Consider the following 14,697-nt stretch of genomic DNA (forward strand, 5'->3'; position numbering starts at 1 on the left):
GATCGGAGATGTTCTGGATTTTTAGCTCCACACTGACTTGCCTGCAGCCTCAATGTGTCCTGTCCTCTGTAATGGCTTATACAGAAGGGTCGAGCAAACAGGAAACCATTTGCTTCTTGAACTCCACAGACTTTTCTTTTCTCAACCAATTCAGTCAGAGCTTCTACCATGTCAGGTGGGAGAATTACTGCAACTTTTTGGTCCCTTTTACCTCTTATCTCAACTCTACTGAAGTGACCGCAGAGTTTCTGCTCAAAATCAGTGAGGCTCATGGCAACATCCTGATGAAGCGTTGCACAGTCTCTTTCCTGGAAACTCCTCCTGCACGTCTTCGATTAAAAACAATTATTCTTGCAAGGGTTGCTTTAGCAAGATCTGCATAGTTTTGTGGTGTTGGAGCCTCTTTTAAATGTTGCAATGCCACCTCTGACATTTTCACAAGGTGTTTGTGAAGAAGCTGCACACCCTGAGTAAAAGGTAAAGTAGATGGTTTATTGAACTTTGGCTCACTGAGAGTAGACAGCGCCGTGTGAGAAACTAACTCGGACCATTTTGTGGAGTACAATTTCTTGAAAGTTTCGGTTGCCCTGATCAACTTGTTGTCTTCTGCAATCAAAGCTCTACAATGAATTATGTCACAAACTTTCTTCAATGAACGCCCCAATTTCAAAGCAAGACTTGGACATCGGTAACTCTGCTTCTCATCACTGTAGCCTGAAACTTCCTTGACTGCCTGAATGACTCTATGGAAGTTCACAGGCTTTATGGCTTCTTCAAGGCTGTAAACTGAGGAACTTTTACGCAAAGTTAACAAAAATCTCCCAATTTCATGGAGCTTCTGTCGTATATACTCATGTTTGGTGGGGTCATTCCCATGCTTGTTAAAGATGGACTGCGCCAGCTGAATGATACAGAAGTCATTCCGCACAATAGATGACACTTCATCTTGCTTCATTACACCAAGTAGTTTCCAAACCCCTTGAGATATGTGATGAGAAAATGTAGACTCAGCCAAGGGAGCCAGACCCAGAACCCGGGTTCTTCCAGTTTCACCACTGGTCATGCCTGGTTTCGAGGAACACAGGTTGGGCAATGAGAATGCTTCTGCCACTTCAGGCTCATTCAAGTGGGTTTTCAAATGCCAAGCAAATTTTGACTGTTGTTTCCTGCAATAATAACAATAGTTCTTCTTTTTTGGTGAAATGTCTGATGACACAATCTTCTGGTCGGCTCCAAGTTGTCCAATCACAAATGAAGTGGATGGGTCTTCATTTAGAACATGCAACTCACCGCTGGAAGTTGCAGCCTCAGCAACCACTAAACTCGGCACCATAGTATTGTCTGCAGTATGGAGTGTACAATTTACATCTCCATAGCTTTCAGTTTCAGTAGATAGATGACTGCCTGAGACCTGTTCTATCTTACCACTGCTTAAATTAGTGGCCTCCTCGGCTAGACTGGCATCAGACAAGCCTTCCTCGTCACAAAATAAGTCAGTGTCACTCAGAGAATACTCCTCCCTGGTATTTGAAGTGCTTGCACCTTTCTGAATAATGTCCAAACTGCTTTTGGATGGAACAGCCCTCATGTGAGTCTTCACTTTGCTCCTCTTTCCTATATTCAACTCTTCTGAACTCTCAAATTCTTTCTCTGATTCTGAATTTGGTACATATTCTTCTTCTGAAACTGACTCATCCTCAGAGCCTGAATCCATAGTTTCCTAACATCAGTTTATAAGATTAATATATTACTACAAAAGCTTTGCAATAACAGCCATAACAAAAAAAAAACTTGAAAATGAAAATGCTTACCCATGGTCCTCTCCCAGATTTCTCTTTAGATTCATTCTTTAGAAAGCAGGACTTATGCCAAACACGAGTGCAAACTACAACAGAAATAATAGTGGCTTTTCAGCAAAAGATCATATTCTGTGGGTATAATTCCTAAACTGTTTAATGCACTTGCCACTTCTTACGGGGAATACAAGTCTATTCAAGCTCATGATAAAGCATAATTCAATAATGATGAGAAAAAAAGAAAACAGTTTTTGATATCACAACAACAGATGCCATTTTCCAAGACTAGCCTAGGCGTGGAATGGATAAAACAGGCTACATTTTGGACTATGCCTCCCTAACACTATTGAAAAATTGTGTGGCATGCTTAAAAGATACCAAAGTGAAAAGTGAAAGTGAAGTCACTGTCATTGTGATACACTGCAGCAAAGGACACGTGACAGGGGAGCAGTGTGTGGGGACAATGCTTTGCTCAGTGGCGATTCAGTGTAGCTTGCCAGTTCGGTTCACTACCAATATTAGTGGTAGCAGGAACTCAACAAAGTTACAATCTTTAACAAGGCTTGTTCGGGATTTGAACCCGGGACCTCTTGAACCGAGGATCATACCCCTAGACCAACAAGCCAACAAGCTGGGTCCTTGACCCAGATCTGCAAGAAGCTTGCTCAGGTCATTCATCCGAATATTAGCTTGGGTATTAATATATACAGTGGCTTGCAAAATTATTCAGCCCCTTTGAATATTTTTCGACATGACAATTTTCGACATCTGTACACTGTTTATGATTTGACTACATGGTTTAGATAATTTTAGAAGAAACTGCAGATTTCTTATAAATTCATTTTCAACTTTATGATAAGTAATCATCTTATCACAATCTACTCTTCAGTAGCACTACAAGGGTATTAATTAGTAATTATTGGTACTAACCTTTACATTTCAGGGCAATCCACTTTATTGGGGCAAAGGGTCCAGTACAGGCAACACATTTATTCAAGCTTGACACAGTAGTACAGGTCAAGTCATGATCACATCTCTGTAGAAAAGCAGGAAATAAGATAACAAATAAAGCCAATAATTATACTTTAAAGAGTATGATGCAATGAAGGAAGAAAAAATACTGACCTTCTCTGTTTCCTTCGTTAATGTTCCTTCTTCCTGTTCCAGTAGGTCTTGTTCAGTGGCAGTCTATTTTTTAAGAAACCACAAGAAATAAAGTAAATATTTATTGTTATAGCTAGACTCTTAATAGCAATTAAACCTCAATTACCTCAATCTTATCAGACTGTTGATAATCTTGGATTACCTAAAATGATTTGGTGTATTAATCTAGTGAAATCTTGACAGACCCAGTCAATACTCCTGTCCTCATAAACATAAAGAGAGCAAGAAGCCTAATCACTAGTGAGGTCGTCTTTAACCCAATGTCCTTCTAAACCAGGACTGAATTTTACACAATTGTACAAACACAGCCCTATATCAGGTCACTACAGACCCAGTAAATGCTCCTGTCCTTGTAAGTAAGGTTTCCATCACAACATACACAGACACACATTACGCTCATAAACAAAGAGATCCAGAAGCCTAATCACTGGTGAGGTCCTCTTTAACCCAGGGTCCTTCTAAACCAGGACTGAATTTTACATAATTTTACAAACACAGCCCTATATCAGGTCACTACAGACCCAGTAAATGCTCCTGTCCTTGTAAGTAAGGTTTCCATCACAACATACACAGACACACATTACGCTCATAAACATAGAGCCAGAAGCCTAAATCACTGGTGAAGTCCTCTTTAACCCAGGGTCCTTCTAAACCAGGACTGAATTTTACACAATTGTACAAACACAGCCCTATATCAGGTCACTACAGACCCAGTAAATGCTCCTGTCCTTGTAAGTAAGGTTTCCATCACAACATACACAGACACACATTACGCTCATAAACAAAGAGATCCAGAAGCCTAATCACTGGTGAGGTCCTCTTTAACCCAGGGTCCTTCTAAACCAGGACTGAATTTTACATAATTTTACAAACACAGCCCTATATCAGGTCACTACAGACCCAGTAAATGCTCCTGTCCTTGTAAGTAAGGTTTCCATCACAACATACACAGACACACATTACGCTCATAAACATAGAGCCAGAAGCCTAAATCACTGGTGAGGTCCTCTTTAACCCAGGGTCCTTCTAAACCAGGACTGAATTTTACACAATTTTACAAACACAGCCCTATATCAGGTCACTACAGAGACAAAATAAAAATCAATTTTCGGTTATGTGTCTGTCTTAAAATCACAATTGACAATTAATTAATCACAATTAATCATTATTTTCATCAAAATGTGCCAAATTATTGCCACCCTTGGCAGTGACAGTGAACACTGAGTTGTTCTTTATGAAGAAATTAAATAATTAAGCTGTTGATCAAACTTACCTGTTTGGGGTCATTGGCTGATGAAAGATTTCCATGTCCTTGATCTCCATCAGTAAGATGGAGAGAAACAGACTGCAATAATAAAAGCTTTAAAAATGTTGTTCAAATAACAATTTGTTATTTGCTTGAACGAAGGATTATATTGAAATGTAATAGTTTGATTATAATCAAAGGCATTAAAAATGTGTAAATATATAACATGGGGAAAAATAATATTGTAAAGATTACCACAGTAAACAAGTATAATAATGTAGAGTTCTTTTCCCTTATGAAATTTTATTGGGACAAAGCTTTAAAAACCTGTTCTGTGTACTTGGGCAGTAAAGCGGCATCTCCATGCACAGAAGACTAGAAACAGAGGGAGGAAAAAGTGACAGGAATTCAGTATCTAAATACGTACATAATCCATACAATTCAACATTCATAAAATATATTTTATACAAACTATATGTATCACAAACCAAGACATACCCTTGACACTTGTTCCTCCAATACACCAAAGTCCTGGTCTTTAGCATGTACCTGGTGCAGCTCACCAACCTTCTAAGACATTTAAAAAAAAAAAGACATTTAAAAAACATTCCTTTAAGGAAAAAGATAATAGAAAAGCACAAAAAGTAACTTTTGAAATACCTTGCATCTCCATGACCATCAGAATCACCATAGTTGTACATAATCTCCTCTCCAGGGCTAATATTTCTGGTAGCGAACAAACACAGGTGAGGTTTTCCATCCACAGTTATAGTCTTCATTTTGGAATTTGGACCCACATGGTCATCATTTACGAGTCGACCATAAGAGCCATCATCCAGAGCAGCATCAACACTGAAACATACATAAAGGCAGGTCTACTGAGCCGAGGGATGCAAGATGAAGATGTCATGATATGAAACAGAAAATCATATAAATGAAGAGCAACATAACACACATACCATAGATGCTTTCCATTGAAACGAAATTCAAATAGAAACACTTTAAGGGCACTGTGGTAGACGTTCAGTCTTCTTTCACATTCATCCAGAGTTATGAGGTCACCTCTGTATTCCAAGAGGAATTCCCCAGGTACTAAACACTCCTCTACCTACAAGAAGTAAACCAAGAGTAATATAACAGAAGATCCAAGGCGATTCTGTAATCCCAGTCAATACAAAATTCCTGACTCACCTTTATCAGCGTTTATATATTTAATCTCAAATCCATTCTTGTCCTTGCACATAGATGTGAAATATGCTGCCTCCTCCTTCGGTTTTAGTTTTTTCCTTCTAGGTTTCATTGTGCCTAAGAAGAAACCATGATAGTGTATAAATGAAATATTTCTTATTACATTGCCTTTTTACTGATTAACCACCACAATATAAAACAAAGTAATGCATCGATAAGCAAGCTTATCTTTCACATGGTAGTAGATACTTGAATTCTAAATGTATTTTCAAATCACGACACAATCATGCGATAGAAAGAATACTATACATTCATTAAACGAACCTAATGGACTGTATGCTGGAATTTCACATGGAAAATCGTTTTACATATAAACCACCTGCCCACCTGCACTGTCACTGCCGCGGGCGACAGGGGCGACATCCCAGCGCGACACGAAGCAGGGTGGTGCTGGCCAGCGGGACATGTCGCTCGCCTGTACTGTCCCCACCGCCGCGCGCGACTCGGGGACCCGCGTCCTTGTTTATCCCCGACATGTCGCTCGCCTGTACTGTCCCCACCGCCGCGCGGGGGACACGCAATTTCCCGGCGCGACTCGGGGACCCGCGTCCTTGTTTATCCCCGACATGTCGCTCGCCTGACTGCTTCCGAAGTGCTTAATCACCGCGGCCGAGCGATTCTACAGCCGCTGTTCACAGGCTACTTAGAACGTCGCTAAACACCCGCGTACTCCTTTACAAAACTAAGTTTCGAGCATTCGGTTACTTTACCGCTGTGTAAATAAACCATACACCTTACACAAATAGTCAAAATTGGCATATAAAAAATAGCATCTTTGCAATACACGAAATCGCGTGGCTGTCCAGGTACCTAGTCAGTGCTAATTAGCAGTTAACATCAGTGATTAGCGATTAGCCACTTAATATAAGTGAAACTTTAAAGCTATCTGACATGATGGTCTTTCTTGATATTACAAAAAGAAATAAACAAACAAAATATTGCTTACCTGAGTTAATTTCCATGCTGCTGCAATATGGCTGCTTGATGACGTCATGACGCAACGTAACCATATATGGTAAGACCCACCTACAACCAAGAGCTCAGCCAATCCGCAGTCACAGACCATCTACACAGCCAATACCACACCCCGGTTGTGTGTTCCAGCCAATCAGAACCATCGAAACATTTAAAGGTCTAAATGAGATGCTAATTTGTGTTTGGTGGGTCCAGTACCCAATTCCACCACTGGGTGTGCACTTCCACATTCCAAAAATACACAAAATACACAAAAAGTCTTGTTTTCATGGTATATCGGGACATGAGCGGAAACTTTGGATTCTGGTCCTTTAGACCCTTAGAAACCTATCTGTGGCAGTTGAATTACGGGGACACTGGCCCTGTCCCCATAATCCCAAGTGTCCCTGTAATGTCGGTACGTATTCAGGTCAAAAGTCCTTGTAAACCACAAAAACCAACACACACACACACACACACACACACACACAACAGACTTTTTCTTTTCCTTGCTAAAATAAAACGAATCGTCACGCTTTTTTATGAACAAGCCAGAGGTATTTCATTTATGGTTTTCAGATGATATGACACACAAAACGTTAATAAACTATAATATTTATTTAGTTGAACCATACACAGGCTTTTGTTTATCAAACTGATATATTTATGAACATGAACATTTTGTATTTTTTTTCAAGATTCTTTTCAGAAAATAAAATCCTACACTGTAACAAATTGCTGTATTTTTTACAGCAAAATTGTACAGAAACTTACTGTTTTGCCATTTTACAATATATTGCTGTAATTTGCAATGCATTATGGGTTATACGGGGTTTTACAAGTGTTAACTGTATATTTCACTGTTAGCTGTAATTAATTTACAGGTAGGAGGTGCTTTCACTGCATTTTAAATATTTTTACAAGAATTTACTGTTCTGTTGCATTATGGGATTGCGCGGGCTGATATGGTTTGAAATCTGGTGGACTGAAGCACAGTGAAGATAAACAGCAATCGATTTTTTGGTAAGTTCAATTAAATTTACTTCCATAAGTATTAATTATTTTAATGTTAAGTAATTCATATATATCATTATATAAGTTTTAGCAGGATATGCCCTCTAAACGTTATGTTTAGCCATTTTGTAAAGGGATGTGTATTAACTTGATTTATCTGTTGCTTCAGCAAGGAGGAGAAATGCGGTGCGCGCCATTTCAGAAAGCAGCCTAAAGTAAAAGGTAAATCGTTATCGTCATGTTAATGTTGATATATGCTGCAGTTTGTTAGCTTTATTTGCCTTTGCTTTCTAGAGTATGTGTACTTTGGCAGGCACAGCATTGCTATCGAAGTGCGTGTGAGACAAAACTAACGTTACTGTCACGGGTGGGCTGGACATGGCGGTGAAGGAGGACGCATTCGCACGATTTCACACGACAGGAGTTTAATACAAACTACACAGGACAAGGGAACATTAACACGCACAATGACCCGACTGCGAACAGACTCGAACAGGATAGCTTTATACAATTATATAAATATACACCAGGTGAACACTACACCAGGGAACATTAACACGCACAATGACCCGACTGCGAACAGACTCGAACAGGATAGCTTTATACAATTATATAAATATACACCAGGTGAACACTACACCAGGGAACATTAACACGCACAATGACCCGACTGCGAACAGACTCGAACAGGATAGCTTTATACAATTATATAAATATACACCAGGTGAACACGATCAGGGAACATTACACAGGATGAACATGAAACTCCGGTCCGGACTCCGGATCCGGAGTCACCCCTGCCGGTCCGGATCATGACAGTTACATGAAGTGCTCAGTTGTCTTTGCTGTTGAAAAACGTAAATATTAACATCGTTGGATGAGTTTCTCTGAAACCCTAAGTACATTTTGTAAAGGAATGTATCGTTAACTTTTTTTTATTAATTTTTTTGTCAGGCAAGCCGAAACATCACAGAGTCAAAACCCAACGTAATGTAAACAATTTTTCTTCAAACATAAGCACTTCAAGGAATAACCTGAAGCACTCATTCTTCAGACAGATGTAAGTCATGCTCTGTGCTTCTTTTATTATAAAATTTTGTTATGGGGTTATAGTTTGTATGTAATTTTTTTGTTTGGTTTTGTTTCTTAGGTGTCAGCAACAGTTGCCGACGTGGAAAAGAGTTTTACACTTCCAGACTCTCCGAGACTGATTGTCTTAGGTAATGTACCAAAATCTGTAAATGATTTAATAAACTTGGTCTGTTGTATTTTCAGTTTGTATTTTCTATAACATGTTGCCTGTATTTATTCATTTAGGTGAAATTCTCACTGCAACTCAGTGGATGCTGAGTATTGAGGGCCAAGTGGTCGTGAATCCACACCCCAACTTTGTGGCAGGATTTGCTGCTTTGTTTGCATCATACTACATCTTCAATCTGGTGTACCAGCATGAGGCATCCTGCACACTTGAGTTTAGCCAGAGGTAAAAAAAATACTTTACTATGCATGTGCGTATTTGTATTACTTAAATATAAAAGTTAGAGGTTTCATTCACCCAAAATGAAATTTCAGTCATTAATCGCTCTCCCTCATGTCATTCAAAAGCCATAAGACCTTTGTTCATCTTTGGAACACAAATAAATATTTTCTAAAGAAGTCCAAGATGATTTTCCCCTTCCATAGACATCAATAAGTAGGTTATATGAGAACTTTTTTTGCTTGTCATTTCGACGGATTCATTGCTTAAATCAGATTAGTTTTGGTACCAAAATGCCATTTTGTTGTTTGATCTTAAAGGGATTACCATAATTTACTCACCTTCAGTTGTTCCAAAATTCTGAGTTTCTTTCTTGTTTTAAGATATTTTAAAATGTTGGTAACCAGACAGTTGACAGTAGCCATTGACTTCCATATTTTTGCCCTATTATAGAAGTCAATGGCTACATTACTTGTCTGGTTATAAACTTTTACTATATAAACTATATAATCTTTTGTATTCAACACAAGAAAGAAACAACTTAAGGGAGAGTAAATAATGACCATTTTTATTTTTCTTTCATATTGCTTTATGCTTTAATCTTGAGTTGTTTGTAGTTGTTTTGCAACAGCTGATTTTTTTCTGTAGTTGAAAAAGTAAAGTTATGTTACCAGTGACAGTGCTGAAGTGTTGTCAGCTTTAATTACAACAGCTTTCTTACAACAGCTTTGAATGAGTAATTATTTTTTTAAATCTTTGTTTTAATGCATTCACATCAGTATAATGGTAAAGAGCACAGTACAGTTCACAGTTAAAATTGTTATTTACAGGAATTTCATAGTAAAAATGTTACAGCTACATCTTGCCTTTTGTTGAATTCACAGGATTTTATTGGCAACTTTTGTTGCCAGGTAAGTACTGTAATTTAGCATAATTACAAAAAAAACCTGTAATGCCTTTTTACAAGTTTAATTTTATAATCCTGTAAAAAAACAAAAAAAAAAATACTGTATTCTGCAAACATCAATTTATTGTAAATTGCTAAGCAGTATTATACTGTGATCCATTTTACAGCAATTAGCGACTATTTTACAGGATTTTATTGGCAACTTTTTTGCCAATAAATTATTGTAAATTCTACAGTACGTTCTTTATAGTGTACATTTATTAACAATGTTAATTTCCTCTGAAACTATCCCAGCTTGTGACCGCTCCTCATTGGCAGTAACAAGGTCTTCACCACCCAGCAGATAACCAACTACTATTTAGTGCTCGCTTGAAACTGATGTTTGCAAGAATGACAATTGTTGATGGTTTACGACCCCTCATATCAATGACACAGACCCACAGTTCACACACCCTTAGACTATCTTTTAAAACAGAAACCTTGTTTTTCACTCAAGGATTTACTCAACCTATTGTTTCAGTGTTAAACACATACTAAACACAATACTAATTTTAATACAATGCAAACACTATTCATATACTTACTGAATATGGTATCCCATCAGTCATTTCAAAAAGATACATCACATAATGGTATGTAGGAAGCATCACACCATTGACACAGGACATAACCTGTTCACACACACACACACACACATGAGAAATTTATTTGAAGTTACTTGGTAATAATATTAAAAATCATGTCTAATATATATATATATGTCTGATGTGAACTACAACAACTACAAAAAGTGGTTAGAGTGTGTAGGTATATTTTTCAATATTATCATTACATAATCCATAGTGGAAAAAAAAAAAAAACATGATTAAAAAGAATAGTGGTTTTCAACGTTTTAAAGTAGGATTTGAGAAGTTTTTTCATGTTCAGAAATATATCAGTTTGATAAACAGAAGTCTGTGTGTGGTTCAATTAAATAGAAATTATAGTTTGTTAACACTTCTGTGAGAAAGGTTTGTTCATAAAACAGTGTTATGATTAGTTTTATTTTAGCAAGAAAAAGAAAAAGTCTGTGTGTGTGTGTGTGCGTGCCAGTGATGTGATGCCTCCTACATACCATTGTGTGATGTATCTTTTGGAAAAACGACTGAATGTGTTGTATATTTAAAATAATTATTGTGTTTAAACGTGTTTTTATTTAACTAGAAATCCTTTTAAACCATATATCATTAAAATATGGTTTTAAAAATAGTCTAAGTGTGTGTGTGTGTGTGTGTGTGTGTGTGTCAATATGTGAGATGAAACAGGGAAGGGAAGTGCGGTGGGGAAAGGGATGGCGTTGGGAGAGATGGGGTCATAAGCCATCAGCAATGGCCATAGTTGTAAACAAGTGATAAGACATCTGTTTTAAAAGTTAGTCTAAGTGTATATGACATCTGTAATGCGACACAAGGGAGAGAGCGATAGAGAGGGGCCAGAAGGTGCTGTGATGCTTCCTACATACAAAATGGGATTCTACCATATTCAGTCAGTATATGAATAGCGTATGCGTTTGTATTTTTAAAATAAGTTTGTGTAAGTATTGTGTTTAAACGTGTTAAACACTGAAGCAGTAGGTTGAGTAAAACCATACACTTAAAAATAAGGTTTCTGTTTTAAAAGTAGAGGTATACCGGTTTATGACCTCTCCCACAACAGCCATAGTTTGTAAACAAGTGATAAGACATCTGATTTTTTAAAAGCTTGTCTAAGTGTTTATATGACAGCTAAGAATGTGAGAGGATGCGCTGGGTGTCCAGGGGTGAGAGAGGGGAGAGGGAGGGAAGAGGGTCATAAATTACGCGCTGGGTGTCCAGGTGGAGAAGTGGAGAAGGTAGAAGGGGAAGGAGGTGATAAATCACGCGCTTTTTCCTTCTGCTGATAAGTCATCAATCATTTTTGACATAAAGTATATTTTAATTACTACTTACCAGGTGCTGTAAGCTTTAACTATTGAAAAACTTTTTAAAATGAAAGTATTTACATCAGTTTGTTAGCTTTTTTAAAGTAAGTTAAGGGGTATTTGCTCTCTTTCATACGTTTTCCCACCTTTTTTCTTTTTTTTATAAACTTATAAACTTCTCTTCAGGTTTCTTTGTCATCGACCCAGTATTGCATTGCTTCTAGAAGGTGTGCACTTTATTTGTTGTATTGCAAATAAAAGCTTACCACTCCAACTTTTTGCCTTTTCTCCATCATAATTTGACAGTAAAGCGGGAGTTTACACTCTTTGATATGTGTTCAAGCCCCTTTGGTTTAAAGTTCAAGATTTTCAAGCAGAGTTTGTGTACGGACAAACCAGCTGAAGAATTCCCAATCTTGTCTGATCTCAGAAGCTAAGAAGGCTTGGGCCTGGTTAGTACTTGGATGGGAGACTACCTGGGAATACCAGGTGCTGTAAGCTTTAACTATTGAAAAACTTTTAAAATGAAAGTATTTACATGGCTTTGTTAGCTTTTTTTGCCTTTTCTCCATCATAATTTGACAGTAAAGCGGGAATTTTCACTCTTTGATATGTGTTCAAGACCCTTTGCTTTAAAGTTTAAGATTTTCAAGCAGAGTTTTCCTTACAGACATGCCATCTGAAGATTGCCCAATCTTGTCTGATCTCAGAAGCTAAGAAGGCTTGGGCCTGGTTAGTACTTGGATGGGAGACTACGTGGGAATGCCATGTGCTGTAAGCTATAACTATTGAAAAACTTTTAAAATGAAAGTATTTACATGGCTTTGTTAGCTTTTTTTGCCTTTTCTCCATCATAATTTGACAGTAAAGCGGAGTTTTCACTCTTTGATATGTGTTCAAGCCCCTTTGGCTTAAAGTTCAAGATTTTCAAGTAGAGTTTGTGTATGGACAAACCAGCTGAAGATTGCCCAATCTTCTCTGATCTCAGAAGCTAAGAAGGCTTTGGCCTGGTTAGTACTTGGATGGGAGACTACGTTTTCCCACCTTTTTTCTTTTTTTTTTTTTTTTTTTTAAACTTCTCTTCAGGTTTCTTTGTCTGTGTGTGCTCTACAACGATCATTCACAGGCTTGGCTATGGAGTGGGGTGGAGCTGAATCGATTAGGTGGGGTTTTCCAGCCCTCGGCCTTAAGGTGCTACGCACCCTGAAGTCAGTTTAATATCTGATGCGTCATATTAAGCGGATTTTTAGAACAGGGAGTCGGCAATAGGGCCTGCTCCATCCTCTCCATTCATCGACCCAGTATTGCATTGTCTCTAGAAGGTGTGCACTTTATTTGTTGTATTGCAAATAAAAGCTTACCACTCCAACTTTTTGCCTTTTCTCCATCATAATTTGACAGTAAAGCGGAGTTTACACTCTTTGATATGTGTTCAAGCTCGTTTGGTTTAAAGTTCAAGATTTTCAAGCAGAGTTTGTGTACGGACAAACCAGCTGAAGAATGCCCAATCTTGTCTGATCTCAGAAGCTAAGAAGGCTTGGGCCTGGTTAGTACTTGGATGGGAGACTATGTGGGAATGCCATGTGCTGTACGCTTTAACTATTGTAAAACTTTTAAAATGAAAGTATTTATATTACTTTGTTAACTTTTTTTTAAAGTAAGTTAAGGGGTCTTTTCTTTCTTTGATATGTTTTCCCGCCTTTTTTCTTTTTTTTTTTTTTTTTAACCTCCCTTCAGGTTTCTTTGTCTGTGTGTGCTCTACAACGATCATTCACAGGCTTGGCTATGGAGTGGGGTGGAGCTGAATCGATTAGGTGGGGTTTTCCAGTCCTCGGCCTTAAGGTGCTACGCACCCTGATGTCAGTTTAATATCTGATACGTCATATTAAGCGGATTTTTAGAACAGGGAGTCGGCAATAGGGCCTGCTCCATCCGCTCCATTCATCGACCCAGTATTGCATTGTCTCTAGAAGGTGTGCACTTTATTTGTTGTATTGCAAATAAAAGCTTACCACTCCAACTTTTTGCCTTTTCTCCATCATAATTTGACAGTAAAGCGGAGTTTACACTCTTTGATATGTGTTCAAGCTCGTTTGGTTTAAAGTTCAAGATTTTCAAGCAGAGTTTGTGTACGGACAAACCAGCTGAAGAATGCCCAATCTTGTCTGATCTCAGAAGCTAAGAAGGCTTGGGCCTGGTTAGTACTTGGATGGGAGACTACCTGGGAATACCAGGTGCTGTAAGTTACAGTTAGCCAAGCATGGCACAACATAAGGAAAACGTGACATTGTTAGAGTCACAATAAACTACTCCAACAAATAGCACTTACCAATAACTGAAAGCAAGTCAGTGTCATTATTTGGGAAGCCTCTGAGTCAGATGTAAGTTAATGAATTCAACCCCATTTTTTCTGCCAGTCTAGGGACCATCCAGCCTAGGCATCCTCCAGATGAATCACCACAACAGCCAGAAATCTCTTGGACAACAGGTCTGTTCCCATGTTCTCTGTCAACTAAAGAACGATAAGTATGGACTCTGCTTTAAAGCGTGCTGGGTGATAAGAGCATAATGGGAGAATTCACAGCTCCACCCACATGCACTCTCAAATTTAGTATTCAAATATCTTGTCAATGGCTGAGAAATTAACACCATGACACAAACAATGCACCTTTTATTTCAGGAAACCTGTAAGTCAATTCTTCTCAAAACTGAGCAATTACAGACCACTGTGCAAATGGATTGATTAAATGTAGTCTTTTGTTTTAAATTTTTTTCCTGCTTTCGTTTCAACTCAAAATGACATTGCAGTCCACCATGAAGTCCTTTTTTATAAAGAGCCGGTTTCATCCAGGACCAGGGCCAAGTTATTGTCTTTTTTACAGATGATTATTTTGAAGCCAAATACCCCAACTAGATAGCACTTTCTGTTGAAGATTTGACAAGAAAGATGCT

The 14,697-nt window shown here is 38.1% G+C and overlaps 1 long non-coding RNA gene and 2 pseudogenes across 1 annotated transcript; 2 read left to right on the top strand and 1 right to left on the bottom strand.

Annotated features, from left to right (window-relative positions):
* Positions 1-2,932: 2,932 nt before the first annotated feature.
* Positions 2,933-4,570, bottom strand: LOC114773811 (uncharacterized). The gene is made up of 3 exons (XR_003744477.1): positions 4,534-4,570; positions 4,234-4,305; positions 2,933-2,984 (listed from the first exon to the last, which is right to left on the bottom strand). It is a non-coding gene; the product is annotated as an uncharacterized LOC114773811 (long non-coding RNA).
* A 7,557-nt stretch (positions 4,571-12,127) lies between these two features.
* LOC114773816 (uncharacterized) lies at positions 12,128-12,246 on the top strand (annotated as a pseudogene).
* A 1,626-nt stretch (positions 12,247-13,872) lies between these two features.
* On the top strand, positions 13,873-13,991 carry LOC114773817 (uncharacterized; annotated as a pseudogene).
* Positions 13,992-14,697: the final 706 nt, after the last annotated feature.

Source organism: Denticeps clupeoides, unplaced genomic scaffold (genome assembly GCF_900700375.1).
Source record: "Denticeps clupeoides unplaced genomic scaffold, fDenClu1.1, whole genome shotgun sequence".
In the NCBI taxonomy this organism is placed as follows: domain Eukaryota; kingdom Metazoa; phylum Chordata; class Actinopteri; order Clupeiformes; family Denticipitidae; genus Denticeps; species Denticeps clupeoides.